The 20,907-nt window shown below is 40.3% G+C and overlaps 1 protein-coding gene and 1 long non-coding RNA gene across 3 annotated transcripts in view; one reads left to right on the plus strand and one right to left on the minus strand.

The window, feature by feature from the left end:
• The window catches only part of LOC111245922 (uncharacterized), a 75,762-nt gene that overhangs the window by 33,853 nt on the left and 21,002 nt on the right, over positions 1-20,907 (plus strand). The gene's annotated exons all lie outside the window — the stretch shown is intronic.
• On the minus strand, positions 6,983-14,765 carry LOC147757249 (uncharacterized). Its single transcript, XR_015320928.1, has 3 exons — positions 14,558-14,765; positions 10,247-10,378; positions 6,983-7,970 (listed from the first exon to the last, which is right to left on the minus strand). It is a non-coding gene; the product is annotated as an uncharacterized LOC147757249 (long non-coding RNA).

Below are 20,907 nucleotides of genomic sequence, written 5' to 3' on the forward strand. Positions count from 1 at the left end.
TTATGATCCAGCCGTTGATACCTTGCAAATCCCGAAACAACTGCGCTTATTGCCGCAAACTCTGAGCTCATTTGCGGATGCCTCTCTCTGGTCTTTCTTCTCGGTGCCCTTTTTTCTCCTTGGCACCATTTTGCTGTAAAGCACCTTTTCCTTCCTTTGGTGTTCCCGCGAGTGGTGACGTTTCGTTTTCTGTTTGCTCTTCCATCTTTCGATCGTTGCTGCCGTTATGAAAGAGCACACGGGCCACTTCGCAAGATCGGACGGATCGGTCAGCCTCGCCGGCGCAGCAGACTTGAGGAAGGAATTTCACCCGCCAGCGCCAGTTAGTCTGGTACAATGTAATGCAGTATAATCTGTCATCAACATCTGGTCGACCGGCTGTGCTCTGACTTCGCTAATCATTGCTTATCTCTGCTCAGTCTGAAACTCTCGTTTAGACTTGCAGCCAATCACCCAATCAGCCACCGAGTCCCATAGGTTCCCGTACCGGCTTCCTTTTTCGGCTCCTTCCGATCCCTCTAATAAGCACTGAAGTGCCATTGTCTCGAACTCCTTCAGGAGCCGCCACTGCCACTGCCGTTTGCGCAATCGACGAGTAGGTTCGTTCCTTCTTTGGCTTATGTGTTGGCTGGTTTTTGATCTTCCTTGGGTTACTTCATTCTTCATTTTGACTGCGTGCTCGCCTGCAGTGTCGAAGTGCCTAGCCTGTTTGCTTAGGTGTACGATGCTTCACTACGTCCCAACAAGAGCAGTAACCGCTTTCCCAAAGTAGGGAATCAATGGAGAGCTGTAGACGGCCAACCAGCTTGTTGCCGCTACTGTTAGATGTCGAAAGGCATACTCACTCAGCTGGCTTTGTGTGTAGGACGCAGCGCCAGTCTTCTCAGTTTAACCCTGCGTTAGACGAAGACGGAGGAAGCAAGAAACCTTGTCACACACGTTTCAATTCATCGGTCAAACTCACCAAAGATAACCGCCACCAAATGGTGCTGTGACAGTTTCTGCGGTGGTTTCTACTACCTTTCCTCCAATATAGGGTAAGCGCACCCTTATATGTACTACATATATTGCCTTCCCCTACCGTCTGTTGTACGCCACTGCGATAGAACAATAGCACAGCTGACTTTGTGTGGTCTTCTGTATCGATGTATGTATTCTATTAATGTTTCTATTCTATTCTCAAAACACCGGCTTTCTAGAAACACTGCCGCCTAGGCTACACGGTATCACGTCCCTCTCTAAGCACTCTCAAATGTGTCTGTTCGCTGCTAACGATTGACCGTAATTTCTGCATTGCCGCCTACCGTGAGACTACTGCCAACTTACGTTCATTAAGGGACCCGAGCAAATGCACCTGCATTGCAATGGAAGGGTGCGTCTCCTCTGGTTAACGACGAAGAATCGTAGTGGTTTTTTTACGGTTTACTAGCTTTCCGCTCTCTGTGTGAACAACGGATTGCTAAAATTCTCTCTCGATGCAAGGGGCATAGGCATCGTCCTTGGTTTTATATTAATGGATAGCCAAACGTCCTGACGTCCACATGCTTTCGCCCCATGTTGCATAAGGAACTATTAGATTAAGCCAACGTTGATTTCCACGAAGAGAGGTTCCAGCTGAAGTTTCTGCTAATAAACCCCAACATGGGCGGAATAACATAGGCGCTATTATAACGCTAGGGATATGTTAAAATTGTAGAAAATAATAGCAATTAAATATGAGCGCGCTGCCAATAAACTCTCTGTTAAATGACGTTACTAAAATTGCGCCTAGACGGATATTTGAAGTTCAGACAGCGTCATGAAGCCTAAAGCGTCAGAAATTATGTTCTATTCAATTTAAAGCAATGTGAATTTATTGAAGCCTTTCATTCAATATGTTTAGTAAAGGATTTTCGTTTAAGTTTGTTCCCGTATTCAGCTTGCAGTTTAGCTCCACAACTGATGTTGAATGGGGTCATCATATAGGGCATTAGAGATAAATATGTGTAAAATTTATGCGCGTTTATGACAATCTGTATCTATATGAATAAAGCTATTTGAATAACATTTTGATGAATCTGTCCATGCAACTCATCTGTCACTAGCTTTGAGTAGAAATGCCAAAAGAAACACCAAACTTGTCTATATGACTCAATACACCTCTCTCAAAAACAGCCGCTAATTTCTATGTCCGGAAATCCGAAATCATATGCGGAAACAGATCTTTGAATCTCCTAAATAAATCTGTGAACTTCCTCAATTGACCTGCTACTGCCTGCGTTACGCTTCACCCTATCGAAGTTATCCCTGCATTTTCCGGAAGTTGCTTAAACAGCAGCGATTTCGGCTAATGAAATTTTATAATCTCGGTCTAACACGAGAACAACCGATTCTAGTCTATCTTCCCAAGTATATACTTTACGCTTATATACATTTTACATAATTGACATACAACCAATCGTTTCCTTCGTATTCCTAACCGTCTAGTTTCGTCACATAGAAATTTACAATTTGTAGAGATAATTTTACCGTGTTAGCCATATCGGTTGAGCATATATCCGCTACGACAAACAGTCCGTCGGAACATTTCGAACATACGATAAAACTATTCTATACTCAAACTCCTGTTTCAGATGTCGGCCCTCAGAGGTAACGACAGATCGTTATATAACTTTATTAACATATAACTTGATTAAAATTATATAACTGTATATAGATATAAGGGTAATTTTAGGCCCATTTAATAAAGGATTGAGTCAGAAAAGCAGTCTATTGATGCAGTACGTTCAACGAGAAGCTCCTCAGAAGCTTAAGCAGACTCGCGTCAGCCTCGAACTCCTGCACGCACTGTCTACCATAAAGGCCATCAAACACTGTGCGCGTGAAGTGATTTATCGAGTGCTCTTAATAACAGGCTTAAAATAGATGCTGTGCAAGGATTAGCTTTCTCTCAAGGGTTCCCTGCATATGACATCCATACATAAAAACCTATAAAGCAACATGAGTCATTACCTGATGAACGTTCTGTTGGCTCTGTATCATTACGGATACGTGTGCCATGTGTTGTCGATTTGAGGTATTTAGTATTGTGTAATTCCTGTATGACCTGGCCCGTTTTGAAGATGTTTATTGCGTTATTATATAAAGACGATAGATCGTGGTGAAGTATCGGATCGATACTGAAGTAGTGTCTATTGTGAGTTAGGATTGGAGCAGTATAAGCGTCACGCTATACTGCTAGAACGTTACTTTCTGCCTAAAATTATTCCCTCTTTGATCAAATACGGATGGTTTAACATAGTGGATCTAGCGGGCTATTGAGCATTTCTCAAGCCATTCGCAAAACTTTAACTTGTGAAGTATCTAGTAGCTGCTCTAATTTCTGAAAGATCGAGTAGACCGCTGCGAAATTGTAACAGGTTGAAAAGTCGCTAAATTTTATCATTCAGTAGAACGTCGATGAGCTTCACTTAAATCGGATACTCGATAGCCGCATAGGGTTTTAAAATAAACGTTTTATTAAGTTGATGTCCAGTGTTTTGATACGAAACGGTTCCACCATTAGTGGTGTATACCAAAAACATCTAACTCAGATTACCGGGTTGCCAGGGGGTTTGACTTGGTATAACGGCAGGATCATATTTAATATGGTAGGTTCCAACTAAGCTTTCTGATTTGAAGCGGTTTCAAGAATGCGTGAGGCACATATGTCACCGGAAGCTTAATGTGGAATTCGCAAATGTACCAAACCCACTTGAAAATGCCGTTTCTCCAATGGTGCAATAATAATAATGTATTTTCTTGCTATAAGAAGGACATGTGAGGTGTGCAGTCAAGGTTCGAAACGGGGCGTAAATACACTTCGTTTCGAACGGCCGTACGGGACGTAAAATTGAAATGACTTTAACTTGGAAAAGCAGTCCCATCTATACTAACCACTTCTAAACCAAAGATATGTTTGTTGTGGTAAAATAGAACAATTTCATATGTGCACAGTATCCTTTCTTTCTTGTTTTCCCTTGATTTGGCAAGCTTCCCCAATCGTAAATGATCAATCGAGTGAACTAGTCTTAACAGAGAACGTCTTATCAGTGATTTGATTATCACCATTTATAGGGGTTTAATTAGATATCAGTGGAGTATAAGCCTATCTGATTTTTCTAGCAATCTAGAAAATGGAGTGATATGGATAATACGTTGGTTCGCTTTTAACATTATGTGATCTTACTCTAAATTTAATTGGATCAAATGCTTCTTTACCTCTTTCTCCAGGGATGAGACACCCCCTAGATATATAAAAGTGACGCTTATTTTTAACTCAGTTTTCAGCTAAACATTGCCAGGAAAAGAATACCCCTTCACATCTCATTAGGGTGCAGCTGAAGGTGCTAAACTCGTCTTCTTGTATTAAACGTTACGTCCCAGTAATTTCGGTAGCAGTAGCAACAGCAACGGCCATAATGACGGCCATTACATGACCTGTAATACTTGATTGCACAACAAAAGGCTTTCTAGGGCCGTTCTTCTGTGATGTTTTGGTATCATGCTCGAACGGTTCTTCAAGAGTTTGACAATACATACACTGGGTCGGTCGAGTCGTAGCCATGGCACGGTGAAACCCAGCGCCGGTCAACGTAAGCAGACAGTCTCGGGCTAACTAACCTTATGTGCAATGTCCGACCGTTGATGATCAATTTCCCTAATGCGTTCCTACAAGATCAGCAGCTACAGCGGTAACAGGTTCCACGCAAATACGAGGATGAGATCGAGAAAGGGGAGGAGGGGTGACGCTGAGCTAAAGAACAACGAAATAACATTAGCAGACCACAGCGGAACTCTCTTGATTTCCTTACGGCATCTTTCACGTAAGATCAAGCTGGCGAGGTCGCTGTTACCAAACGCATGGTAACATGCCAGGTCCAACTCATGCTCCAATCACAACTGTCACCAAATTTGCATTTATATTTGAGGGCCATTCGTGCTATGGCGTCGTGATGGGCTCGCTCAAAGAACATTATGAGAAAAGCAGTATCATTGCATTGTTATGTAAGGAGGATAATTTGCCGCCGCATCATATCGTAGCTTGCTATTATGTCCGACGACGAGTCACAGCAAGAAAAGGGAAAAAATATCTAAACGTCGAAGTATTGCCGATGAGCTCGTGGTCCTTGGTGTAACAGCGCCTTTGATCGTTCCTTTTCTCATAAAGCTCGCTAGATTCAAAGGTACTACAAGTTGATCTACATACTTAGTTTAGGTTGTTTGGGCTTTATCGCTCAATCCAGGGTAGGCAAGAAAAAAATAAAAGAGGACGCTGCCCCTAACACTACTCAACATCACAAATACCCAGAATGAAACTATCGCGTATCTGCGACACTGAGAAACTATGCAAAACGCCTATACACTGTATCTCTCAATCAAAATTTTTAGCGTCGGCCTCAAAGGGGCTCTTCTTCCATCGATTATTATTTTAACAATTGTACAAGAGTAAGGCGTAAGATTTTATCGTTGATCAAGAAACTGTCGCATGTACATTACCCTGTGTGGCTAGTGAACGTGTTAACCATGTTTTTTTGAAAACTGATAAGTAAGCAAATGTCCAACTTTCGTGTTTTTTGACTGCTAACTTCTAAGTCGACCTATGAGGCAGCCGGTAGAGCAGGCTGGCCAAGCTAACCTCAGCGTGCAATTGATAAATGAAAACACATTGCAAGCATTTAGCATTCTACGATTTCAGTCGTATTCAAGTGATTCACTGTAAAACTCTTATGTCCGCTTTACGGCACAGAAACAAGTTTGACAGGATCATTGAATAGCAGGCCATCGATTATGCACCGATTATGATTATTCTCAGCTGTCAGTTGAATTTAAATAACGGCCAACAAAAAAAATGGAACAGAAGCCCCGATTAGACATAGGGCCGAAAGCTGTCCTCGAGCAGCTGCGTCGAGCAACCAGGAAATCAAATTCATCTAACTTCTATTGGGCAAGCTGACATGTAGAAGCCTGAGCAGTTCCCGACATAAACGGTTATCTCAGCAAAAAAAAAAAAAAAAAAACAGAAGAAAGAGAGTAATAGCTGAAAAGCGTTTTGACGACATAATATAATGCAAAAAAGGTGATCTTCACCGGTCGCATGAACCTACAGTGTTGAGTTGGCACGTGATAGGTCAAACGATATACCAGCAACAGACCGCCTCTAGCTAGGCACGTAGATGCGGTATCGTTTGAAATGGTGCCACCGCAGGCTCTAATAAATTATATGCAACCCTACGTCAAGTATACTCTAGGGTGCTCGGTATACAGTTTGACTAGCCCATATTAAGCATTAATGTTTCCCTTTACATTGTGCCCGGTTTTGTTTTTGTAGTAAAAAAGTTATCACAATACTAGTCAACTTTGACCGAGCTGGTACTAACTACAGAACGTAACAGCACTAAAATAACTTGTCGCAGGGAACAGCAGTGCGTCCTTTTTGGAATATAAGCGATGATTAGTTACTATGCAATCTCCATTGTAATGAAAGGCTTTTTCTGTTTGAAGTTGGCAGCTCACAGTAATCCTAGGTCTTATGCGGCTGTGATAAAATTTTATAAATCAACAAAATTTGATGAGTAAAAATGGGATTGTGCTTTAAGAAGATAAGAGCCTTGTTAAAATGGCTTGAAGATATTTTTGCTACAAAAATAAACACCCCTGTAGAGAGAGGAACTTTACTTGGCAATTGGATAAGTTCCTATGGTTAAACTTGTTGCACCCTTTAGCACCATTTGAAGCTTTTCTAAGCCCTAGAACTGTTGAAACTTTTGGCCTGTGGAAATGTATGTGGGATTTTTTAGTATGCAATTTATTCGGGAGGCATTTAAGCGAACCTGCTTTCGAAAACGAACTTTAAAAAGTCATCTGGAAATAACACAAGAAAACAGTTCGGAAATTACTAATTAATGCTTTAGGCCTGGAACGAAATTGGGAACCATGTTGAGTAAGCATGACCGTTAAAAATAACGCATTTTGCACATACAAAAACACACGTTTTTATTTAGGTAAAGTCCTAGAAGCAAGTCCCAATTCAGATGCCGTACCGTATATATATATATATATATAATCGTACATTTGTTCGTTGAATAAAAAGGTTAGCGGAGCTAAACAGCGAATTTTGTTGTTTTTTTTTTTAAGTATCAATTCATTAGCGCTTTCATCCGCCATCTGACAGAAGCAGCTATTTCCTTTATCATGTGTGGTAGAGCCAGATGATTCTACACCTTGTAGTCTTTGACATGTAGAACTTTCGACAAGCTATCCAAATAATGAGATGCTAATACTATTAGACAGTTAGCAATGGGTGGTACCGTAGAATCAACACAGTTCGAGAAAATGAAAACCAGAAATTTTGCATCCGTACTATACCGCAATACAATGTTACCTCTTCGAAATCGTTATTCTTGATAACGTCAAAGTAAGTCAGCTTGAATCGACCTGGTAAGACTATTATCTATACTGCAACGAGTAAAGAACTCATGAAATATCAAACAAAATTTCTTCGGTTAAGTTAATTTCATGCAGTTGGCTTATCTAAGTTCCGCAAGGTCATTAGAACAAAGACCTTATATGAAGCCCCATTACGACACGCCAGGCTAAATTCAAATGGCGCTACAGCTTTGTCTGCTTTTGATTCATTCGGTTACAAGTGAAGGCAAAATAAACTCGATTTAAATAAGGGAACGAAACGGGGCAATAAAGTTGTTTCGCGGGCTCGTTTTTCGTTACTCTTGCACAGGCTTATTTAAATCAACTGTGAGCGAATGACGACCAAAGACGATAACAGTCTGATTGAAACCACACACATTACTCGAAGTAAACAGGCCCGTACCGCTCCTTAAAACCTGAGAAGGAGCCCTTGTTAATGTGATGGGCGCAACGTACAGACTATCGGCGAACACCTTCAGCTCTTTTTGTGAAGCAGGGCCTCTTCATTTAAGATTCGCATTGTCCTGTAACAAAGGATGGTCCTCAGATTAAGTAAGCCCACGAGTACCATACTCACCAGTTTATATCCCGTGCATTTTTCTGGAAAGCAGCAGAAAGCCTTTTTCGGACGGCTTTGTAATATGTTCCAGTGCGAACACAATATCATCCAAACTGTGAGCCATGAGCCCATCCAGTGGTTGAAAGTGAGCTGATTTTTTAAAAATTTCTCTTCAGTAAAACAATGCTTAAACTTTGGCTAAGCCTAATCTGTATATAGTATGCTTATTCTATTATTAATCTAACGTATTCTATATATCTTATTCTACTATTAATCTAAAATATAGTATGCTTAGTGTCGCATGATGCTTCAATGTCTTAAATTCTATTCCACTCTATGCTAATACCGTATCCGTGCGTTTCTTCTTCTTCTTATTATTATTATTATTATTTGCCTTGGTTTTAGCGGTCGCGTACAGAAGCTACTATAATTATATAAGCTCGCCCGAACCGAGAAAAAAAAAACTTTTTTTGTAGCATAATGACTTTGAGGGGAAAGGTTTAATTTTTCCTTATTTTCAGGTATAATAGTTTGTTGCCCCTTTTAAGGCTCATGGCCTCGCCAGGTACCGAAACAACAAAAAGCCTTTGCTCTTTAGGTCGCTAATCCTTAGTAAATCCGCTCTGCTGATATCGACACTGGCGGATCAGTTTTACGCGTAAAGTTCTTCCATAATGGCTTTGTTTTTCCTTTTCCTCCTTCTCACTCCAGTTTATTCAGTTTACAATGAAATATCGAATAAAATTGTACGCATTATTTGCTTACTAAGAAGACTGATATATTCGAGCTGCAGTTTGTTCGCATCTGTCTGTAGAAAAAAAAAGCGTAATAGCCGAAAATACAGCAGATACAAAAAACGTAACCTTTCTAATTTTTTTTTCTCTATGATCTGTTCAGTTATACACTATAAAAAGTAATACCTAGGCAAATTCTCGAGCTTCGTGCCAGCTAACAGGACTAGTACAGTTTATATAGCCTAAAGCTCATGAAAAAGGCCATCGCTGGCTTCCAAGTTGCACACATTGCTTCTGTATGAGCTAAAGGCAAACTCTAAACACGAGAATTATACGGCAAACTTTTTAAGCATGGATATAGGAGAGTCTACGCTCGTCTGCCCAGGAGTTAACTCTAGCAAGTTGAATGTCCTTTTTCCCACCAAGAACTGTCCCAACAAGAATGAGGTTTACGACTCACACCCATTATTATGGAACAGCCTGAACGTTTTCAGCGTTGCCTGTAAAGCTTGACGTTGTGATCGTCATTGAAATACATCATCCTTTGCCCAAATGAACGAAGACATATTTATGACGAATATTTTCGACGTATACACATGTAAAGGTGACCCATATGAATTCTAAACATGAAAAACTTGATAGTATAATGAGTGTTACCGAATGTATCTACTCCATCAATTATAAGGACCGGTAGAGTACATATTCTCCTGGGCGTTGCCGACAACGACTGAGCCTCTTTGGCAGTTGTTGATAAGAGGACACACCTCTGAGTTAGCTTTGAATCTAAACTTTAAGAGTTAAGCAGAGAATGGTCTTCGAACCTACGCCGCATGACATAGACGCACCCAAGTAAGAAAACGGAAATCGTTAAGTAACGCCCAGGTCTTGATGAACCCGCTACTTTTATCGAGTTCAGGCTCTCTTGGAGCTATCTAAAGGGTTTGATGTAGTTGTTTACTAAATGGGCCTTCGTAATCCGAGCATACGGGAACAACAAGGCTTTCTTTGATGTGCAATACGAAAAATAATCCAATTAACCTGACGCTTGATTTGAGTCAGCCTACTCGCTTTCTACGTTACTTCTAATGCATCTAATACTGCAGCTAGCTTTCTTTTTATTTTGTCAACCGCTCAGCATAAAATGTAAGGTAATGAACCCTAATGGTGACAGGTTCTCTTCACAAGCATGCTTAAAAATGTACTATTATTGCTATTATGATTGTGTGCCTTATTTTGTGTACACCATTATTGTCAATGATCCTTTATAATTTGGATGGCAGTTCATTTATTTCGTTGTTTTAGAAGTCTGGGCTATAAGGGAGTATAAAGTTAAAAGGGAATTCTGATGTCATGTTGAGATTTGAGCAGTTTTTCTGCTATGACATTGCCGAAGTTGGTAAGTATCTGTGTAGTGGGTAACAGAACGCTTCCGAATTTTTGTTGCCCTAACTCGTGCGCAATGAAGTCGAGTGCTGTCGTGCACTAAAAGTGATTCATTTCTACTTACTAATATTGACTGTTCAATGCGAAGCTCGTTCATCACCCCCGTTGGTGCGGCCAAAATGTTGACGGTACAAATCAGCCGCCGCCGCCGCCGTCGTCGACAAATCGAAACTCATGAAGCTGTAGAAATTGTCACCTACGTTCAACATTCAAACAGGCATCATACGCTTTTGTAATGTAGGTTTACTTTAGGGTGATGCCTTGCTGGTTCAGTGCATCTACCGTCTTATGTCGCTGTCTGCGACTGTTGTCGGAGGCCCATTTTTCGATACAAGTCACGATTCGAAGAGGTAATGTATTGTAAGAACACGATGTAGCAAGTATCACTGCGTTTTCGTTTTTGATCTTTACTTAAATCATGCGGTATCCATTTATCCAATTTCCTATTTTCTTTATTAGCCTGAGGTGAATACGTGTAATATCTTTACATGTTAAATGTTACACCCGTGCACTTCGAAATAGATTGACTTTCACCTCAGCCCTCGACTGCTTAGCTTGCTTCTGGGTTCAAGATTTACTTCCTAAATTTTCTTATATCAACGGCCTACAGCGCTTTCAATGGCAAATCTCTCACTAAATACGTGGTTTATTAACAGCGACCTGTTCCTGACACTACAGTGGTAGCCAAGATAGGTGGACCTTACGATTCTCATCAAATCCTTTTCTTGAACAAAATGTCATGCCGTCAACTTCAAAAAGTGAGATAAGCGTTTCTTGCACGTCATACTGGACGGCCTAATAGTTCCTAACCTGCTTGCCATTTCCTGGGTATTGGTAATAGGTAGGTTTGTTTTCTCATGGGAATAATAGGCCTTTCTAGTTACGTGCGAATCCTTTCAAAAAAACGATAGCGGTAACATCAGCAGACTGCCTACTTTTAGGGATTTTTTAGGCCAGCAGCCGCGTCGATCGAGATTATGCATGCATTGAAAAATATTGATTATCCTTAGAAAATACAAGCCCCTTAGTCAGTCAGGGCCGATGTCATTTATACCTCAGATTCAGTCTCATTTGGTTCACTAAAATCCATCTTGAGCTAGGATCGATGATTTCATTGTCGTAGACTCAAGTTTACGCGTTCAGCCATGCTTCCTGGATACCATTATACCTAGACGATCAATTGGCTTTCTCCGGTTAGCAAGCATTTACCAGTCGCCTACCTGAACTAGGGAGAGGTTTTCATCCTCTACGAATTATATGGTTTTTCATATACGAAGTCATTATAATTCCCTTATATCGTTCAGATCATGCGGGATTAACATCAAGTTATTTTAACTAGCTGAACATTACGCAAAGACGGTTTTATGTTGTTTTTTTTTTGACAGTTTGCAGTATTTTGCAATACGTAGATAGGTGTTTTTGAGACTAGATTTGCCCGACGCTCATCGTCGAGCCGACTAGTTTCTGCTACTCTACAAGATAATAGGACTACAAAACGTTTGATAATTAAAATAACGTATTTCCTCTAAAAATCACGAGCTTCTTCCAGAAACTGGAACCTGATGGTCCCGAATAAGATTGACTCATTTAAGCTGTTTAGAATGATTCCATTCAGGTTAGCAGAGTAAATGATAATTAACGTTTCGTATTTAAGTAATTGTTGCAGTATCAGCCGGCGAATCTATCCGGTGCCTGTTAGAGGTAAAGTAGTGTTGATCGAAGTTTTTTCCTTCCTTCTTTTTTTTTTTTTTTTTTTTTTTATATATATACTATTGTCTGTATTTAGATAGCATTCGATGATTGAAATATTAGGGCCCTTTACACTTCTTTTATTGACGTCTTGCCTGACCTAAAGTTCGCAACTGCTATAGAGGCAAAACATTTGTTACAACCAGCTGCTTTTGGCAATAGCACTTTGATCAATTTTGTCAATGCTAATCATTATCGAGAATTGAGTCGTTGTTTATAACACACTTATTTAACTGATAGAAACATGAATGGTAGGCTATTTTTTAAATTCTTTGCCTAGTGGAAACACACATCGTGCAATAAGACAATAATAATAATAAGACAATAGTCCTTATTTTGTTTCAGTTTGCACCGCCTACGCGACCTTTTTTTTTAAACCCTTGCTTAAATTTTTCGTAACTACACGTGACGATAGGCTTACTGTCTTTAGGCTTATTTCGATGTTTTTCAAGTGCTATTTTCCTTCGATTTCATCGATTACGTTATTACGGTCAGTTCGTGTCGGCCTTTTTTTTCTATTGCCTATTATAACGGTAAGCAGCTAAGTGGCGTTTACCAGTTCTAGAGTATTTTTCTAGATAGTTGGCTCTCCACGCCTGTAAACGGTGCTGCTTTTTGTCACAGGTAGTAGATGATTTTACCTAAAGGCTGAAGCTTGAAGCCAGCGGTATACGTGCCTGATTAGGAGAGGCACACAGCATACGCCCATATGGGTACTACTAAGCGACTCAGCCAGCAACGAAGCCGATGGAGCTTTACTTCCTAGCTGACGCACGAGTAGATCGCCAGGCATGCAGGCGCTTGTGGTAACCTAAGCTGAACTGTCCAACTTATCGCAGCGGTAGGCTAGCGACATCGTTTGTTTCCTCTATGGTGCTAAAGGGGAGCAAATTCAGAGGGAGAATTCAGGGAAGAGCGTTAGGCCTGGTCAAGCTGAGCCTAAGGCCTGATGTGTATCACCGCTACATAAAGGACACAAACGGCAACAGCACAAATCAGTAGCCTGCTTTGAGAACGCGCTCCTCAGGACGAATTAATTGTTTGCATTCCTTATTCGTCGTGCGCTGTCCTACAATGAACAAGTTTCGTCATTATGGCAGTAACTTCAATGCGTTATTAGATTGCTGATACGCTAGCGCGTCAGGGAACACACAACAGTGCAGCTCAGATGACAATGCATCCTCGAACGATGTATCGTACCAATCTATTAAATTAAAACCTCACTATTTAGACCAATGGCCCCATTCGCTTGGATACGTCAGCAGCAATATCGAGAACAGCGGTGATAAGTATAGGAATTTTGATTGATTGAATAAAGAACACGTAGGCACCATTATATATACGCATATCTCATAGATCAACAGCAAGATGAATAGAGAGAATCGCATGACTATATAGTGATCTTTTCTCCTTGTCCTGTGTCTGTTACCCTTTGCTTGTTCCTGAAGTAACGAGACAAAGGGTCGGATACTATGGCAGGAGCGGTCGTTCAATACATTTTTTTGAAACATTACAGACCTCTCAGCCACAATCTTCTATTACGCAATATCTAAACCAAGGCCTATTTGCTCTGTGGCGGGCAACCGCCATAGAGGGGCCGGGCCTAACCTAACCTAACCGATAAAATGATATTTCTGCTGGTCGGACGAGGCTGAGCGTTGAGGAGATACTAGAAATTTAATTAATTTCGAATACATAACAATAACTCAGCCATCTACCAAGTATAAAACCCAATGTCTACGCGTCCCCTAACCCATGATAGCAGTCGAGGAGTTAGACAAATTTCAAATATCTTTAAATATGTGATAGAGATAAGATAACGGTTTCCCAAAAACAACTCCTTATAACGCATTAAACATATTTCTATATGCACAAATTGTGGATATTACGCACAAAAGTGGAATCTACATATATCGTTGTTTTCATACCGCATACTTGCCCTCAGCACGTAAAAATAGCACTTGTTGTTATTACGATGCAAGCTTTGACAAAAGCTTTATGCATGCGTCACTGGCAGCTAGTTGTTGGTGAAGCCTGATATTATCAAGGTACTACATCATAGAAACCCCATTCTCGCTGCTGATAATTGCATTATTAGAGCACTCCTATACATACGCTTTGACCTCCATATTGATCATCTATTACAGGTGCTGGATATATTTTCTACGAATGAAAATCAACAGATATCATATCACGTGGCTTTTAAGTGTTTTATTTAACTGGATCTATTGTCCTTCTGAGAGAAGTTTTGCTTTAGCGATCATCGGAATGGAATACGGAAATAATATGATGTATATACATATATAGTTTACGTCGGGATACCATTTAATTCTAACGAGCATTCAAGAAATTGCAGCTTACATCTTATCCAATGCCATTACCATTCTGCACTGCACATTCTACCCCATGCAGCTCTAAACGGGTTAGCATGTGTACCAAATTAGTTCTACTGTTAGCTTCCTTTCAAATTATCTGTGATCTTTTGCTCTGGCCCATATTCCTTTGACTAGAATACACGACTTATTCGCCTTTTGAAATTTCGCACTCTGTTTGTTACTAGACTTGATCGAGTTTCGAAAAAACCTTAGTGTTTCGCTTGTTAGAAACACTGCACCGATAGACTCACTGATTATCCCGCAGACGTTTGCTCCTATACCCTCTTAAAGTCCTTCCAGCTGTTGCGCGCTCAAAAGTCACGTGTTAATGCCTAGAAACTGCGTGACTGGGGCGGCTGACTACGTACACAGTGCACAGTTCACAACTTTTTCGTCACAGCTGCGTACAGCATATGCACGTGTGCTCCGTGTACATCTAACCGCTAACATTTGCAGCGTGTAGTAGAAGTCGCAATGTAGCCTCGCTTTTTTTTTGTTCTTCAACCATTGAGCTGAACTGCCACTGATATGGCGATTTGTTTAAGGAACTGCTCGAATATAAGAACGAGAAGATAGGCCCGAAATTGTTGACTCTTCAGGATACGTCGAGCTGGGGGAATACGTTAGGTGTAGCCACCAGCTAGTTAATATTGTATATTAAAACGCGGGCCAGCCTTTGACAACGCGAATCTTGTAAGGGCTGCGACGGCATGGCAAGGCAGAAATCTAAGACAACGGTAGCCCGTAGTGGAGCAATCCGAAACGCAGGCCACGACGACCATTTTAGCCACAGGGGCAGAATGAACAGGGCAAAAAAGATAGGTCAAAAGAAATAGACCAACTGGCCTATTTTAACAGCACAAAGGGTTTCTGTACGTAAATCCACTTGTAGAGTGGGTGTTACTGGAGTGGAAAATAATTGCCATTACTAAATAAGAAAGAAAATGCTTTAATCGTACGAAGATATGAAAGAGCAACAGCAAAAGCCCAGATGTGAACGCACTCTAAATCCTTAAGTTTTTGTTTCAACCGAGAGTGTCTATTGCACAGCGAGAACTTGGTAAATTCGTGCAGTGTATGGCAGAGATCTGAAGGTCTGGATCGAATCGATAACGTCAAGTTTCTACGTTCACATCGTGTACTACATGTAACTGTTTATCTTATGGTTATAGAAGTTGATGATGACTTAATGATGCCGTTCTGCTAAAATTTCTTATAATAAATATATCAATAAAAAAATTATTTGCATTCTCTCCTAGCTCTCAACACTAATTGTTCTATTTACGTAAACACCTTCCATTCACTCTATGAGCAGTTAAACAATTCGCATTAACATATCCCAAATTATTGGATCATTGTTTGAATGATAGAGAAGTTTAATCTAGAGCCTCAAAGTTAAAACCTCGAACGGAGTGGTCAATTTTCGATACTCTGTGAAAAGAACTAAGTTCAGCAAATATAGGCGTCGTGTTGACAAAAACTATCAACTTGAATCATACTTGTCATCTAACTGAGTCTAACTAAGCTCGTATTAGTTTAACTCAAACAGAGCTTGTAGGAGTCTAACGTACATAGTACGATTAAAATAGCAGGGGGAACGCTTTTACACGTACTGCGTATGGTAGATGAGTAGAAACTGTTCCAATATGACCGGCAGAAGCAATTTGCCGCACGTAACGAGCCAGCATTGAAGGTAACAGGGGCAAGGCTTTCGAGGAATCCTACAAGCTTATTGAAGAAACTTATTTTTAGAGTCGGCAGCGCGAGTTACGCGGTTACGAATAATTCTGATCTGCCCGGTCGAAGCTGTAACTAAACGTTTTAGATCATTTCCTAAACGACCCAGTTTAAAGTTTCGGTTATTCGAGGATTGTAATCACTCATCATACATATGTATCGCATCTAATGCGGTTTAGAAAATACCTTGTCAGGTCATAGGTCAGGTTCGGATACATGTCAAAATGTTATGTACAACGTTTATGCTAATATACTGCTATATATATATATATATATATGTAGTCAAAAAAAAGATACTGTTGGAAAAACTTTTTGTGCAGCTTACAATTTTTCATTTTTCATTTATATAACATCACTTCCGCGACCTCATACTTAGTATATTATTCATTCTTGTCAAGCACGAGACGTCTTCCTATTTCAAGCGTACAAGCTGGTCTACGCAAAAACTAATAACCATCGACGCCTTCATTTGATAGTCGGTGACATCGCGAGATAATAACATGATGTACTGCTTGTTATTCTCTTGTACACGCTAACATTGAGTGGATATATTTTCTCTCAATTTGGGCACAGGAACAAATAGACGAACCATCCGTCTCCGACGTTTTCTGTGCTGTCGTTATGTGAACCAACGTAGGTTTGTTCACGCGCGCACCCCCCGAACCTAATCAAGCTCCTTCCTGTATCTACTTTGTCTTTAGCGTAGCGCATACTCTTCGCAAAGAAAAAAACGGGAAAAGAAGCCAAATTAAAGTGGGATCGGGTTGACAGAGACTGTTTATTATAACGTTTGCCTTCCGTCGTAGACGTCACAGAGCAAAAACAGCCACCGCCGTTACTACAACACTACTTACGTGCTAGACTGTTACATTAGACTTCACTTCGCAGTGACGCTGAAAAACCGTTGAAACGACCTATGGCGACGAACGAATAAGCCCGCTGGGACAGTGCGTTTTTTCTTTGAAGGTTTCACTCGCATAGGGGGAAAACAATGAGTCTCGCTTCGAAGCAATTGATGTGTAAAAGCATGCCCTTCTCAGTAGGTGACGACCAAATCACGATATATCATGGGTAGTATACAGGGATTATATTGAAAAATCAAGACTCAATTTTGACAATGTATTCAACATTATGAATATGTCGTGCAATGCTACTGCGCGTGGGCTGATACACGAAAAAGCTTTTCTAAACCCATAGCAAAATCCTCTTAAAATTGTATGTCGAAATAAGCAATTGAGCCGTCTCCAATCCGCGAATCGGATTGAATTTGTCTATCTTCACCGTCCAGTTTACAATTTGCTCAAGCTTTAACACGAGTTTCTCATCTATAATGTTAACCACTGCCTGATGCGCCGAAATGGGTCCGTCAACTTATCTAGTACCAGATTTGCTTTTAGTGAATTATCGTCACGAGACAACTTCCTAAAGGCTAAGTCGCGTATTGACACCTCGTCAATTCGGGCGGCCCGCAACTAGAATGTCGAAAATGCCCAAATACTAGAACGACAAGACTGTGTGCATTAGATACATAATATCGTGGTAAAAACGATATGACCACAGGTTTCCATGAAAACGTCACGCGCACGTATGCTGTACCCTATCCTAGATCCTGCACGTAGAAGTCAATAGAGACCTGCAATATATCTAGTCTGATATAGCACGACGTATGTTCGTGCGACAACTTCTCTGTTCGGGAAATGTTTATAGAAGTGTACCTTTGTTCTTTTAAATAAAAACAGAGATTAAATAATGATGGATAATTGAAGCCACACCGCCCATACTATAGCCTATAGCCTATTTAATTACTTTAATAGTGGCTACCAGTAATAAAAACACTCAGTAAAAAATTAATTCAAATGGTCAAGCAAGAAAGAGATCACGTTCTAAAAGTCCGATCCAACATGATCTTAATAAGACTCGCATTCAATATTTATTATTTCACATATGGGCTGCTTGGCATTCATGCACTGCGAACTTCTCGGAAGTACACATGCAAGTTCGTTTACAAAATGATCAAGTCTCAGAGAGAGGTATCTATCTTGGCCATAAAGCAGCTGCGGGTCCCTCCATTGTTACATAGTCATACGTAGGACTTCGAAACTCGACGATACCCGACAGCGGCCAAGTCATTAACCGTACAAGATTGTACTTGTGAGCTCTGTCTATGTAAAGCAGGCAGCAGATGACTGATGTTCGAGCACTAGGAGACCTTGTCGTTCTCTGGGCTTGCCAGGGACAGATGCTAGGATACTATATTAGCAAATTTTTATCTAAAATGCTGCTGCTCAGTTTTTATTGGATCAGGCGTTCCGCTCCGGATAGCAAGATCGAACGTTGGTAGCTTTGTGTGTGTGTGTGTGTCTGTGCGTGTGTTTACGTGTGTGTGAGCGTGTGTGTCTGTCTGTCCGTCTCATCTTTACTGTATTCTGGGGATGAAGAGATGAGCGAAAGAATTTTCAAATCATTGGAATGGCTAAGTATACATACATTACGCAAACCAATGTGGCTCGTTCTACTCGTTATTTATCTATGCATGGAGAGTTGCTTAGTAACGCAATGTAGCTTGGATCGCCTTGGCGGATACCCATGTTGCATAGTGAAATTTCATGCAGGGCTGTATAAAAGTGCAGATGAAAACTTTTCGTAATTTGTTGTTTGTTGTTGATTCGCAAGCATTCAGTATAAACCTCTTCCTTATCTTATAATTGCAGGTTTCATCGTAGTTTCACAAGAAATCAGGTTGATGCTTGAATTTGTGTTCGAGTATCTTAATTACCTAATTCAATGTTAGGGCTTTAATTAATGCGTTTCTGTTTGTATAGATATGTACTAGTGCGTCAATTGTCTTCATAGGGGACACATTACATTTATCCAAAAAGAGGGCAGATCTATGATGTAGGGATCCTCAAACGGGCAATTTTTTTATTTTCCAATAAGCTGTGTCGGGCGAAATAAATGTACACACGTGTACAGCCAGCGATCTTATTGTACATACCCAAGCGCTGGGACAAAGCATATAGTATAGTGTAATCACGGAAATCATGTAATGATGAAGCGCAACTTTTCCTGAATAAACCAAGGCCAACCTGAGGCATATGGCGTTTTACTTAGATGAACAAATTCTATTTGTTGAAGTTAAAACTCTTTAGAGCCGGACCGTGCTATACTACTCGTGGCATGGTGGGACCCGATTTTCAACATATTATGACTAAGAGATGCATTAACATTTACGTTAAGCTAGGCTTAGTAAATAGACATTAAGAACTTAGATTAATTTAGATAGTCACTCAGACTTCGCTGGGAATAAAATTAAGAATTTTCTGCTTGTGACATCGATGCTCTTCCAGCCAGCCAGCCAGCCAATAGCCATTACGGCAGTCGAAACTTTTAATGGTAACTCGACGATATCTGTGAAAACCTACTTGTTAACGAAAATTTAATTATCTTTTCGAGCTTTCATTCTCGGGTACGAGTACGAAAGAGAACCCTTTTGCCAAGGAAAACGAAAATCACACTGATGTATTTGATTCTCATCCTGATGGTTGGTGAACGAAAACGTAGTCCATACACACAATCAGTAAAGCAGACAAGTTATACGATGGTAGAACAGTGCCGATTCGTTTGCCGTAGCCCCTTTATTGCAGAAGTAACTTACTTAATTGGCACCAGGGGGAGCAGAGCCGATGTTGGCCTTTTATTTTCATTTCACTTCACATGAAGGCGATAGAATTGCTATTTACTGTAGGCTGATAATTCGTATTGAGTAAAAAGCCGATTTGTGGTACTAAAAACTGCATATATATATATATATATATATATATATATATATATATATAAAGATTTTCTCAATTTGAATGGGTGCCAAAACACGCTAATAACCAAGAGAAGAAAAACTGGCAAGGGCCAACTATATATATATTTTGCCTTGATATAAATGATAGTGAAAACTTCATAGAAATAGAAAAAAAAAAAGTTAATCCCTATTAAGCGTGACGTTTGGCATTATATTTCTAGTATCAAATCGCAATATGTTGAGTATACTTAATGTTTACATGCGTATTTTACGTTCTATGTCGTCTGCTCATGGGAACTTGACGCCGATGAGCCGGTACTACGTGACCGGTTCCCTCATTCCCTGAACTGCTAACTCCCTGTGCTTAAAATAACTTTCACTCTGTGTTCGCCATTTCTGAGCCGCCTTAAAGACTTAGCACAACAGACCTCTTAGGCAAACAACAATTTATTGCCATCGCTGTTAAAATATTCTGAAAGCCCTCAAGCCTTCCTGGGTTTCATTCGATACTGCGCTTCGACAATATCTAAGTTGTATTGGAGGCTTAATTCCGTGATGTACATTGAGCAACGGCTAGCAATATAGATCAGTGGATGATCGTTTCTCCGTCAGAATTGATTTTTTACGATTTGAACTTTGGGCTCAACTAGATTTCTAGATTTTTAGAAATTCTTGCGCCCTAATTTGTTTCTAAATGAATGAAAACCTAACCCTGTAGAGCTAACATCTCGTTACTCATACCTAAAAATATGTATCCATCATTCACTACATTATCAGGGTTCTATGCAATATTGCTAGGGCCAAAAGAAAACGAGTCCTTCACTTCGGTTCGAATTAACACTTACTATTGGCACTTCGTAACAACCGACATCCAGTGCTCAAACAGGGTGCAACCAGTAAAAAAACAGTTAACGCAAACTTTCTGATAGGACTGACCGAGGAATATCAGCGCATACTCATTGACTCCGTTGTATATATATATATATCTCTCAAGAATAATATCACCTACATTTTTGTACCACGTCATACGACAAATATGCTCTGTCGAGCACTTTTGTTCTGTTGGCAATG

This window comes from Varroa destructor, unplaced genomic scaffold (genome assembly GCF_002443255.2).
Source record: "Varroa destructor unplaced genomic scaffold, Vdes_3.0 BEIS01000002.1, whole genome shotgun sequence".
NCBI lineage: Eukaryota > Metazoa > Arthropoda > Arachnida > Mesostigmata > Varroidae > Varroa > Varroa destructor.